This window comes from Cupressus sempervirens, chromosome 5 (genome assembly GCF_028749045.1).
Source record: "Cupressus sempervirens isolate cs-2001-9-10 chromosome 5, ASM2874904v1, whole genome shotgun sequence".
Lineage (NCBI taxonomy): Eukaryota > Viridiplantae > Streptophyta > Pinopsida > Cupressales > Cupressaceae > Cupressus > Cupressus sempervirens.
The window spans coordinates 99,216,713-99,230,939 of NC_143122.1; positions in this window are offsets into that span (position 1 = coordinate 99,216,713).

The window sequence follows — 14,227 nt, forward strand, 5'->3', positions numbered from 1 at the left end:
ACGTGAACTTTGAAAATTTGGTGAATATAAGTAAGAAGAAGAAAGTAATAGGGTTTCCTAGACTGAAGAAGCCTAAAAATACTATGTGTAAACAATGTCAATTGGGAAAAATGACCATGTCTAGTTTTAAGAGAAAAACATATACTTCTAGTGATATTTTAGAATTGGTTCATACTAACCTACATTGACCTATTGATGTTCAAAGCAATTGTGGAGTTAATTTTTTCATTCTATTTATTGATGATTACTTTGGAATGATGACTGTGGTGTTCCTTAAAGCTAAATCTGATGCTTTTTAGTTATTCAAGTGGTATTTAGTTAGAGTTGAAAAATAAATAGGAAAGAGTCTAAAGTTCTTGAGATCTAACAGAGGTGGTAAGTTAATTTCAAATGATTTCAATACATTCTACAATGATAGAAGAATTAAAAGATAGATGTCAACATCAAGGATCCCTCCTCAGAATGGGATAGTTGAAAGGAGAAACATATCAATAATGGACTATGCAAGAACATTGATGATGGAAAAGAGTTTTGATATAAGATTGTTTTGAAGTGAAGAATCTATAATGAAAAAATCATTATTTTGTTAATGATGTCAAAAATACTACTTTCTGGTGAGAGAATTTCTTTTTGGTCTGAAAGCTATCATTTAGTTGATTGATGAAGAGGATTTGAAAGGAGGAGATATCAATAGAACCTAGAGAAAGATTGAGTTATTTGGTATGAAAAAGAAGCACTAGGACAGAGTAAGACATTGATACTATATTATATTAAGTCTAAAATGAAAGATTACTCAAGTTAAGACTAGAAGAAGACCAATTAAAAAAGTGTCAGCCAAGCTTTGCTAAGTAGTCAATGCAAGCTGAGAAGAAATTAGTAAAAGCTGAGTGAAAATTAAGAGGTGCCGAGCAAAGGTGGAAAATAGTAAAGGTCAAGTGATTTTGAATATATGCTGAGTAAAGTTTAGTTAGTGCCAAGCATCTATAAAATTTAGTGTTTTCCATGTGAACTAGTGTTGGCCGAGTGACAAAACAATATAGATGTCAAGTAACAATAAACAATGTTAAATCAAAGATTTGATGAATCTAAGCTGACTATTTTGTTTTCGTAAATTATGTGAAGCATATGGAGGATAACTATGATGAGATTGTGGCATACAATTCAAGGTAAAATATTTTGAGGCGAATACAAGGAAGATTGTAGAAGTTTCTAGAGTAATCAAATGGAAAAGTGGGTAGATTCATTGTATCTTACCTAGCCCTAAAATATATGATTGTGGTTAAGAAAAAAAATTCTAAATTCTCTATTTATAGAGATAGCTAGTTATAAGAAAAGGTTGTCATGTGCAAGAACCTAATGAAGACACGGAGTCTAGTGTATTGCTTCATTTAGTGACCGAATAGAGATGACTATAGTTGGCATGCAAAGAAAGAAGGCTTAGGAGTATGAATACTTGAAGGGTGAACAAGATATAAGAGTTGAAGTGTATAGATGTAAAATAGGATGGAGGACAAAAACAAATATCTATAATCTACAAGTGAGTTGTAATTTTTTATTAGATCAAGCCTTACTATTTTTTTCTAACTATTGTATCAGTCTCTAGGGTAAATCCTTTGGATTAAGGTTGACCTAATAGTCATTTGTAAATCCTTTATTTGGGTGACATTCTAATGGAATGGTCTATATTCCTCTAACATGGCTCACTCCTAATAGGGTGATTGAAATCCTTGAACCAAGTCACATTTAACAGTGTGTATTTTAACCTTTAATAGGGTTGGCCTTTCATGGGGCTTTGCTTCAGAAGAGTGAGAATTAGTAGCATGTTACTGGTGTTTTTTTCCAAATTAGGTTTCCATGTAAAATCCTTGTGTCAAATTGTGTGAATGTTTTTATGATGTTTCATGTTTACATTTTTGCAAAGTTGTTTTGACCTAGGACAATAACCTACATAGTTTAAGTATTATATGATCTAATGGATGCATGCATGACAAGGTTTTATGGATATGGGTCTACTAAGCATTGGAAAGTTTTATTTGTACATTTTGAATTTGGATTACTAATTCACCCCCCTCTTAGTTATTTTAATGAAATACAAAAAGAGTGTCTTGAAGAAGTATTGGAGAGAAGCTGTTAGTACTACTATCTACACCTTGGATAAAGTACAAGTCACGAAATGTACAAATGCTACACCTTTTGAATTATGGTATGGATATGATCCTAATGCAAAATATTTAAAAATATTTGGAAGTAGATGCTATATACTTAAAGATATCAGGAATGGAAAACTTGATGGAAAGAATGATGAAGGTATACTCTTAGGATATTCCACCAAGAGTAAATCTTACAAGTATTTGAAATCTAATACTAACAAAGTTGTGGAAAGTGCAAATGTGAAAATTGATGAGTTTGTAGAAAGAAGTGAAACTACCTGAAAAGAAGAACCTGAAGGCTATACTACATTAATCTATATGGATGATGGTGCTCCCAGAACTTCAAATGAACAAGCTAATCAAGCTACAATTTCCTAATAGACAGGAAATAATAGAGTGCAATAAATTGATGAGCAACACACTTAAGATGCCAAGTCATAGATAGACAATGCCAATCATTAGATAAAGAATGCCAAGCATGCAGAACATAAACCAAAACTTTAACAAGAAAGAGAAAATGATCTTGAGATTATTTTCCAAGATGAACCTGTAGAAGAATAGAAAAGGAAACCACATGTGCTATCAAAGTTTTTAAGAAGACATCATAAACTGAAATAAATAATTGGTGATGTTGAATCAAGTGTTATGAGAAGAAAAAGACTCAAAGATGACACATGCTTACTTTGTGAATTCAATCCCAAAACAATAAAGATGCTTTAGACAATGAAGATTGGATTCATGCAATGAACAAGGAAATTGAATAGATTGAGAAGAACTATACTTGGACTCTAGTACCAAGACCTAAAGAAAAATTGTCATTGGAACAAAGAGAGTTTTTAGAAAAAAAACTCAATGAAAATGGTGAAGTAATAAGAAATAAAGAAAGACTGGTATGCAAAGGATATGCTCATGAAGAAGGAGTTGATTATGGATAAACTTTTTCTCCTATGGTAAGACTTGAAGGATTCAGAACTCTGCTTGCATATTTAGCCTACAAGGATTTCAAGATATATCAAATGGATGTTAAATATGCATTTTTTGAATGGTATACTTTAGGAATAAGTATACATTGAACAACTTGAAGGATTTTTAGATCTAGAAAAGAAGAATATGGTATGTAAACTAAACAAATCCATTTATGCATTGAAACCAACCCCAAGAGCATGCTATGAAAGATTGCATAATTATTTGGTGAAGATTGAGTTTGAAAGGACAAATGATAAAAATAATCTATATTTTAAGAATGGTAATAACAATGAAGTGTTGATATCTGAAATATTTGTTGATGACATTATATTTGGAGGAAGAGAAGCATTATGTGAATCATTTGCTGATGAAATGTATTAGGAATTTGAAATGTCTATGTTTTGTGAAATCAAATTCTTTTTTGGATTACAAGTATGTCAAATGAAGTTTGGTATGTTTATTAAAAAATCCAAATAGATCAAAGAGATACTAAATAATTTTAGAATGGAATATTCAAGACTACTGAGCACACCTATGTCTACATGACATAAGCTATCTAAGAATGATGAATCTGCTAGTGTGAACCAGATATTATATAGATCCATAATTGGAAAATTGTAATATGTTGTTCACATCGGACCTACTATTGAATTAGTAGTTGGTGTAGTTGCTAGATTTTCAATAGGTCCTAAGTAGATTCACATGATGGCTATGAAAAGGATAATGAGATTTTTGAAAGGTACAAAAGACTAAGGATTCCACTACAAGAGAAGTGATAAATTTGAACTGAACGTATTCACTAACTTAAATTGGGCAGTAAATATTGATGATAGAAAAAACACTAGAGGAGTTGCATTCTTTCTACGAAAGAGATTGGTTTCATGGAAAAGAAAGAAAAATAATTGTATTTCCCAACCAACAACTAAAGTTGAGTATGTAGTAGTTGTAGTGAACTATTCAATCGTGTTGATAAAGAAATTACTAAAAGTTATGAAAAAAAAATCATAGATCTAGTAGTTAACTATTGTGATAACAAAAGTGCTATTAACATTTTAAAGAATCTAGTGATGTACACTAAGGAAAAGCATATTTCTATCAAGTATCACTACTTGAGGGAACTAGTTTAAGATAAAGAAGTGAAGTTAGAATATGTGCACACCAAAGAACAAATTGTTGACATGTTCACTAAACCCTTACCTAAAGATGCTTATGAATACTTAGAGGTAAACTAAGGGTGATTCCTGTAAACAAAGCTACTTAAGGAGATGAGGTGCATTGCATTAAATGTGCTAATCAAAATAATTTACACATTGATGCAACACAACTGTACTTTGAGAAATGCCTAAGGTACATAGTCAAGTACAAGATAACATATCAGTCATGGAAAAATGACAAATGAGCTAGACATGCAAAATCTACATAATACATATGTATTTGAAGCTCACAGAGCTAAGTGTCTTTGACATTGTTGTCAAAGAGGAAGAGATATACCAAAGAGGGAGAATATACATAGAAGAAGAGATATATAGTTGTCAAAGCAGAAGATCTATAAACAGAAGGAGAGACATATCCAAGAAGGAGATCTATTATTTTAGAGTGAGAGAATAGTAATGAGAATCAGAGTGAAATATTTTGGATTGTATGGTAACCAAGTTAGATATATTGAAACATTAAGATATTATTGAGATGTTGCCATCAATGCCAAAGAGGGAGATTGTTGGAAACTTACAATTGGAAGAATTTTTATTTTGACATTGATGTCAAATCTACTGATAAGACATATTTCTATCGAATCTAAATATCATATCTATTTGATTGATGAAGAGGATTTGAGAAATTGCTGATAAAAATAACACCCAGAGGAAAGGTTGAGTTATGAAAAGGAAGTTAGAATGGATATTTAATTAGTTAGACTTTGATAATATATAGTGATTATTTATATCAAGAAAGTTAAACTAAGTTGAGCAATAAAGTAAAAGGTTAAGGAATATTCACTAATGCTAGTGTTAACCGAGCCACACTATGTGCCAAGAAAATCTAGTGTTGACTGGGAATCAGTGTCGACCAAGCAAGATAGTTGATGTCAAGCTAGAAGTTTTACAATGACTGTGTGCTTAAGTGATGACTAAGTGTCAGAATGTAGTGATTTTTGAGTAATAGTGATGAGAATGAATTTGAGGAAATTGAAATTCCTAGCCTACTCAATTGATTCCTTGGGAGATGTAAACCATGTTGAAGATAATATTGATGAGTTGGATTATTAAATTAAAGGTGACGATTAGGTAAAGACCTAATAGACAAATTCCAGAGAAGTTTCTAGAGGATGATCAAGAAGGTGGAAAGATATAATGAATTGTGTTGAACTTGATCATAAACCTTAAGATCTATAGTGATTATGGAAAATGAAAATGCAAAAATTTTCTATTTAAAGAGATACATAACCAAAATCAAACAAGAGGAGAAGAGGTGAGTGGGAGGCACATACAAAATAAGAAGGTTAATCAAAGATGCACAAGTGTAAATGTGAAGCTAAAGGAGATTACTTGTGCATATGCTATTAATATTGATAAGTAAAATTTGAGTAGATGGCTTGAGTTTTTCTGGAAGGAGAATATTGATTTCTTGAAGGGTTGCCAATTTAATCAAGAACAAAGATGATAGTGGAGAGCTTATCATTGAGTGAACACATGAATTAAATAGTGATCTAAACTTGCAAAGTGAGTTGTAATCATACAAATCAAAACCTTATTATTTTCTTTCTAATCATTGTAAATAGTTTGTATTGAAATCCTTTTGACGTAGGTTGGCCTAACAATAATTTGAAGGACTTAACAGTCTATGTAAATACTTTAACAAGGTAACCTTCTAAATGAAATGATCAAATTCCTCTTACAAGGCCACTCCTAATAGGATGATTAAATCCTCTAACTGGGTCACATTTAATAGTGTATATTGTGAACCTTTAATAGGGTTGGCTCCTAATTGAGCTTAGTTTGAAAGAGTGAAAAATTGGTGACATGTTGTTGGTGGTTTCCCAAATTGGATTTCCATGTAAAATGCTAGTGTTAAACATGTGTTGAATGTTTTATATGTTTTATAGTTTATATTCAACAAAGTATGCTATGTTTGGGACAATAATTTTATCAATATAATAGAGACCAAGCAATAATAGGATAAAAAGAAGAACAAGTGTTTTATGTTTAATTGTTCAAATGATACTTATGGACCTTGAGTAACTAATTGACCCGCCTCTTAGTTATTCTAATTATTTCTAACATGACCCTCCTATGTGTATGATAGTGGTATCCCATTACCAAGGGACACCACCTTTCATTAGGTATAATTATAATTCTATAACATAATATATTAATCATTACATAATATCATTATTATATTATTATATAATATAATTATTATTAATATGAAAATTATACTTTCAATCTCATATTATATAGTTATAGTTAATTTAATAATTATATTATCATAACCTTTATATTATCTATGTTGGCTTAAAAGAATATGACATAGCTACAATAGCATCAATACTCCCTCTTAGCTAAGGAGGAATTCTTCTTGATAACTTCTAGTTTATTTTCTTGATGATATCTATATAAATAAGTTATAATAAAATTAAGTAGCTAATTTCTTCAATTATTACTTAATATTACTTGGGACATTATTGTGAAACACATTACTACATTTGGGCCTAAATTGCAATAACAAACCATCACACTCACAATGGAAACCTATCACTCAACTAATATCAGTCAAAATTAGATCTCGTCATATAGGCATCAGACTTTTGTTGTTGTAGGTTACAATGAAAAGGGTTACCATCACAATTGCGATGGCCACAGGTGTTGTAAATTGGGCTATCATTTTGGCAAACTGTTCATTTTCATGTAACAATTGTGACAAAAATCTGTTAAAGACACCATCACAATTGTGATGTCTATGCAAAATAAATGCTATGGGCCCCATGACAAGCTATTAGAACTATCCATCACAATTGGGATGGGCATGTGGCAATAATGCGGTGGGATCAATGACCAGTCGTCGCAATTGCAATGTTGTGCTATATTAATAAAAAAAATTGGCAGCAAACATTAAATAGCTATGATGCAATCATAGGTTAATATTGAATTTCACTTGGTTTTGAATAGTTTAATATTCTTTACTAATCAGGGCCAACCATGTGAAGGTGGAAGCTCATTTGGCCCCAACCTCCTAACATCTAAATGCCCCATTAACATCTAAAATATTTAAGAAAGGATCAATATTTAAAGTAAAAAAAGGTTCTAGACCTACAAAAGTGACATCATTTTCCCATCTTTTGGTGCATATCATTTTTCCATCACATATAAAATAAGATTCTACCACTTTGAATTGATAATTCACGTGTAGTTGTGTTCAAATGCATGGACAATAGGCAGAGCTGATAAAACACAACATGATTACATTTATTTAATAGGTCTATTAAGTTTTCATAATTATAGATCATCATCATCAACAATGTTTGTGATGGTCTATAACTTAAAATACCTAATTAAAGACCTCTAATGAAAATGAAAAATTGTTGTATTTTTCAGCTCTACCTAATGTCGTATGCACATGAATTGACATTGCATATTGAACTATGCTATTCTTCTACATTGCCTAAACCAAGAGATTCACACAATTAGTTGTCATAAATCATAAATTATTGTTGAACTTCACTTGGTTTCAAGAATAGTTTAATATTATCTACTAATTAGGGCCAAGCACGTGAAGGTGGAAGCTCATCCCCCCCCAAACATCTAAATTCCCCATTAACATCTAAAATATTTGTGAAATGATTAATCTTTAAAGTACCTAAAATGTTCTCATTGCCACTTGCTACTCTCAAGGGAAGTCCATCTTCATTTCTCACAAGAAATTCATCACACAAGTACATCCAGGAATGTCCTCATTACCTCTTGCATAAAATGAATCCAATATTGGGTGAACCCACAATAGTGGGTTACACTTTTTTGGAGAAAGAAATTCCTCCAAAATCGCGAAAGGCATATTTTTTGCCCAAAACTTTTGATAGAAAGCAATCATCTAGTTTCGATTGAAACTACTTTTGATGATAGTTTTGATTGAAACTAACTAAATATCATGCCCATGTGATCTTTGAATCTTGTTGTCGTGCCCTTGTGATCTCTATATATGTATGTATGTATGTATATACATACATACATATGTATCTGTATATATGTGTATATGTATGTATCTATATATGTATATAAATAGAGAGACCTTGGCACAATAAAAAAATAATAAAACTCACTCAATAGGTAGCATGGCCATAGATGCAATGGAAACACCTATTGGTAAGTAGATTCCTCTTTTTCTCTCTCATTTTTCATGTGTTTATTTCACTTGAACTATTATTTCTTAGGGAGAATTTTTTAATATATGAAATGCAGCAATCATAAGGGCACATACATATATACATACATGCATGAATGCATAGGGTAAGTGCACAAAATTGTGGTGCCAAAAGGGGGGTATAAGTGGACACCTTTTTCCTGAAATCTGCAAATTTTGAACTTCAACAAGAATTTGAAGATAGTTACGCTCAAAATTTTTAGATATGACAAAAACAAAAGTTGTAGTCCTTTGAATCTAGTTTCTAAACCACTAATTTTTTTTCAAAATGGTTTAGTTTTAGGTCCTCAAAAAAGGGGGCCACAAAAAGTGGTACTGTTTATTCCAAAAAAACATAACACAGTACAAAGTGTGCCCCCCCTAAAATTTTAACTTTTTTTTTGAAATTCTTTAATTGCTCTAGTCAAAAGTTACTTAACACTATGTAGTTTATCCCAGATTTTTAAGGTAATTTTATAATGTGTATTTTTTTTTAAAATAAATTTTTTAACTAGACACATCCCAAAAACGTGAAATATCTGTGTGCTCCCCCTAGAAATAATTGAGAACTAATCTAAAATCAATTTTTTTTTTTCAAAGTGTGTATAATGGAGTCTAGTTTCTAAAAAATTAAGTTATTACAAAATTTGATGAACGAGCTAAAATCTATAGCCCAATTAGTATGTGGTGGTTTTTGACAAAAAATGAACATGCATTCAAAATAAATTATAGATGAAAGGCTTGAAATAGTTCAAATTAAAAATAAATTATATGGTTAGCTAGCTAACACAGAGACCTATAATGCTATGTAACCTGATCTTATCGATACCCAACCATGAGAAATCTTGAAGGGGAGCACAAAAGAAAAAATAATTATTTTTTGTATGTTTGCTGGAAAACACGTCTTAGGCCTGTTCATCAAATCCAAACCTTTGGGTTGGATCTCCAAGGCAAAACCAAGCCTTAGTCTTGGGTTTAATTAAGGTTTAAGTAGCACATGTGCCCTATAGTGCGCACACGCTATTTAAACCTTAGTTCTAGATAGCGCGCGTGCTATGGTGCACACGCACTATAGTGCACATGCACTATTAAGATCTAAGTTGCAAAAGAGAACTACATGTGGGGGGGATAGGGTAATGGCTATGTGTGTGCATGAAAGAGATAGAGAGAAAGTAGGGGATAGGAGAGGGGAGAGAGTACAGGATGGGAGAGAGAAAGTGAGAAAGAGTAGGGGTGGAAAAGAGAGTATAGGATGAGAGAGAGAGTAGGGGTGGTAAAGAGAGGAAGTGTGAGAGAGAGTAGGGGTGGAAAAGAGAGAGTGTAGGATGGGGGAAAGAGATTTAAAGTAGGGGATGGGAGAGAGAGGAAGTGTGAGAGAGAGTACAGGTTGGGAGAGAGAGATTAAGAGTAGGGGATGGGGGAGAGAGAGAGTAGGCGATGGGAGACGGAGTGGGAGAAGAAGAACTTGAGAGAGAGGAGGATGGGAGTGCATGTGTGTGAAAGAGAGAGAGTATGGAATGGGAGAGGGGGAAGACAAAGTAGCTCAAGAGAGAGTAGGGGATGGAAGAGAGAGTAGGCGATGGGAGAGGGAGTGGGAGAGGGAGTGGGAGAGGGGGAGAGAGGGGGGAATAGAAATGTGTGTGTGTGTGTGTGTGAGAGAGAGAGAGAGAGAGAGAGTAGGGGATAGGAGAGAGTGTGAAAATTTAAGAGAGACTAGAGGGTAGCAGAGAGAGAGAGAGAGAGTGGAGAGGGAGAGAGTGAGAGTGAGAGAGAGAGTAGGCAGTGGGAGAGGGAGAGCAAGTGAGAGAAAAAGTAGGGGATGGAAGAGGAGAGGGGGGATGGGTGTGTGTGTGTGAAAGAGAGAGAGTCAAGAATGAGAGAGGGGAGATAGAGATAGAGAGAGTAGGAAATGGTAGAGGGATGGGAGAGAGAGGGAGAGAGAGAGAGAGAGAGAGTGTGTGTGTGTGTGTGTGTGTGAGAGAGAGAGAGAGAGAGAGAGAGAGAGAGAGAGAGAGAGAGAGAGAGAGAGAGAGAGAGAGAGAGAGTAGGCAGTGGGAGAGGGAGTGGGAGGGAGAGAGAGGTGGAATGGAAGCATTTAAGAGAGATAGAGTAGGGGATGGGAGAGAGTAGGCAGTGGGACAAGGACTGCAAGAGAGAGAGAGGGGGGGAATGGGAATGTGTATTTATTTATAAGAGAGATAGAGTAAAGGATGGGAGAGAGTGTGAGAGTTTGAGAGAAAGTAGTAGGGGATGGGAGAGAGAGTGAGAGTAAGGGATGGGGAGAGAGAGAGAGAGAGAGAGAGAGAGAGAGAGAGAGAGAGAGAGAGAGAGAGAGAGAGAGAGAGAGAGAGAGAGAGAGAGGAAGAGAGAGAACTTGAGAGAGATAGATAGTAGGTAGTAGGAGAGGGAGAGAAATAGGGGGGATGGGAGTGTGTGTGATAGATGTAGAGAGTAGGGGATGGGAGAGAAGAAGAAGAGTTGTAGGGATAAGAGTGTGTGTATCTATGAAAATGAGAGAGTAGGGGATGGGAGAGACTATGAAAGTGTGAAAGTAGGGGGTGGTAGAGAGAGTACAATGATGGGGGAGAGAAAGTAGGTGGTGGGAGAGGAAAAGAGAGAGGGGGGATGGGAGTGTGTGTGTAAGAGAGACAGAGCAGGGGATGGGAGAGAGTGTGAGAGTAGGGGGTGGCACAGAGAGAGAGAGTACGATGATGGGGGAGAGAAAGTAGGTAGTGGGAGAGGGAAAGAGAGAGGGGGTATGGGGGTGTATCTGTAAGAGAGATAGAGTAGGGGATGGGAGAGGAGAGAGAGTAGGGGATGGGGGAGAGTGTGAGAGTGTGAGAGAATAGGGGATGGGATATGAGAGAGAGAAAAGGGGATGGGAGAGAGAAAGTAGGCGGTGGGAGAGAGAGTGGGAGAGGCAGAGATAGCTTGTACAAGATGGGAGAGAGAGAGAGAGAGAGATAGTAGAGAGGGAGAGAGAGATAGTAGGTAGTAGTAATGTGAGTGTGAGAGAGAGTAGGGGGTGGTAGAGAGAGTACAATGATGGGGGAGAGAAAGTAGGCGGTGAGAGAGGGAGAGGGAGGGGGAATGGGAATGTGTGTAAGAGAGACAAAGTAGGGGATGGGAGAGAAGGGAGAGAGTAGGGGATGGGGGAGAGAAATTAGGTGGTAGGAGAGGGAGAGGGAGAGAGATAGGGGGGATAAGAGTGTGTGAGAGAGATCTAAAGAGCCGGGGATGGGAGAGGAGAGGGGGTGAGAGAGGTAGAGAGAGTAGGTGGTGGGAGAGGGAGAGTGAGAGAGAGTAAAGTATGGGAGAGAGTAGGAAGAGAGAGAGGGAGGGGATGGGAGAGAGAGTAGGGAGGATAGAGAGTAGGGAGGATGGGGAGTGATGTGTTTTGAAAGGAAGTGAGAGAGAGAGTACAGGTTGGGAGAGAGAGATTAAGAGTAGGGGATGGGGGAGAGAGAGAGTAGGCGATGGGAGATGAAGTGCGAGAGGAAGAACTTGAGAGAGAGGAGGATGGGAGTGCATGTGTGTGAAAGAGAGAGATTATGGAATGGGAGAGGGGGAAGACAAAGTAGCTCAAGAGAGAGTAGGGGATGGAAGAGAGAGTAGGCAATGGGAGAGGGAGTGGGAGAGGGGGGAATAGAAATGTGTGAGAGAGAGAGAGAGAGAGAGAGAGAGAGAGAGAGAGAGAGAGAGAGAGAGAGAGAGAGAGAGAGAGAGAGAGAGAGAGAGATAGTAGGGGATAGGAGAGAGTGTGAAAATTTAAGAGAGACTAGAGGGTAGCAGAGAGAGAGAGAGTGGAGAGGGAGAGAGTGAGAGTGTGAGAGAGAGTAGGCAGTGGGAGAGGGAGAGCAAGTGAGAGAAAAAGTAGGGGATGGAAGAGGAGAGAGGGGGGATGGGTGTGTGTGTGTGAAAGAGAGAGAGTCAAGAATGAGAGAGGGGAGAGAGAGATAGAGAGAGTAGGCAATGGTAGAGGGATGGGAGAGAGAGAGAGAGAGAGAGAGAGAGAGAGAGAGAGTAGGTGATGGGAGAGGGAGTGGGAGGGAGAGAGAGGTGGAATGGAAGCATTTAAGAGAGATAGAGTAGGGGACGGGAGAGAGTAGGCAGTGGGACAAGGATTGAGAGAGAGAGAGGGGGGGGGGGGGGAATGGGAATGTGTATTTATTTATAAGAGAGATAGAGTAAAGGATGGGAGAGAGTGTGAGATTTTGAGAGAAAGTAGTAGGGGATGGGAGAGAGAGTGAGAGAGAGAGAGAGAGAGAGAGAGAGAGAGAGAGAGAGAGAGAGAGAGCGAGAGAGAGAGTAGAGAGGAAGAAAGAGAACTTGAGAGAGATAGATAGTAAGCGGTAGGAGAGGGAGTGGGAGAGGGAGAGGGAGAGGGAGAAAAATAGGGGGGATGGGAGAGAAGAAGAAGAGTGGGGGGATAAGAGTGTGTGTATCTATGAAAGTGAGAGAGTAGGGGATGGGAGAGAGTGTGAAAGTGTGAAAGTAGGGGGGTGGCAGAGAGAGAGTACAAGGATAGTGAAGAGAAAGTAGGTAGTGGGAGAGGAAAAGAGAGAGGGGGGATGGGAGTGTGTATGTAAGAGAGATAGAGCAGGGGACTGGAGAGAGTGTGAGAGTGTGAGAGTAGGGGGTGGCAGAGAGAGAGTACAACAATGGGGGAGAGAAAGTAGGTGGTGGGAGAGGGAAAGAGAGAGGGGGGATGGGGGTGTATGTGTAAGAGAGATAGAGTAGGGGATGGGAGAGAGTGAGAGTGTGAGAGAGTAGGGGATGGGAGAGGAGAGAGAGAGTAGGGGATGGGGGAGAGTGTGAGAGTGTGAGAGAGTAGGGGATGGGAGACAAGAGAGAGAGTAGGGGATGGGGGAGAGAAATTAGGCAATGGGAGAGAGAGTGGGAGAGGCAGAGAGAGCTTGTACAAGATGGGAGAGAGAGAGAGTAGAGAGGGAGAGAGAGAACTTGAGAGAGAGAGATAGTAGGTAGTAGTAGTGTGAGTGTGTGAGAGAGTAAGGGGTGGTAGAGAGAGTACGATGATGGGGAGAGAAAGTAGGTGGTGGGAGAGGGAGAGAGAGGGGGAATGGGAATGTGTGTAAGAGAGACAAAGTAGGGGATGGGAGAGAAGAGAGAGACAGTAGGGGATGGGGGAGAGAAATTAGCTGGTAGGAGAGGGAGAGGGAGAGAGATAGGGGGGATAAGAGTGTGTGTGAGAGATCTAAAGAGCTAGGGATGGGAGAGGAGAGGGGGTGAGAGAGGTAGAGAGAGTAGGTGGTGGGAGAGGGAGAGTGAGAGAGAGTAAAGGTTGGGAGAGAGGGAGGGGATGGGAGAGAGAGTAGGGAGGATGGGGAGTGATGTCTTTTGAGATAGTGCGTATGTGCTATAGTGCATACGCACTATCTCAAATCACCAAAAAATGGTAAAAAACCAACCTTGGGTCCCATTTCATCCATTTTTAACTTTTGGTCTGTTTGCTCTCTATTATTCTGACAGAAAACATAGGTTTCAACATAGAAAACACTATTTCAACACTTTTGGAAGCTAGCAAACACCAAATTCAATCATTGGATACGTGATTTGAAGAATTTTTGAATATTCCTTTAATAGAAAAGGTTAGTGCAATCCATTTTAAATATTGTTTGTCGATATATAGATACAAATTTGATTATAATTTGATATGTTATGTAATATATAGTGAATTCATTGAAAATTGTATGTTTGAA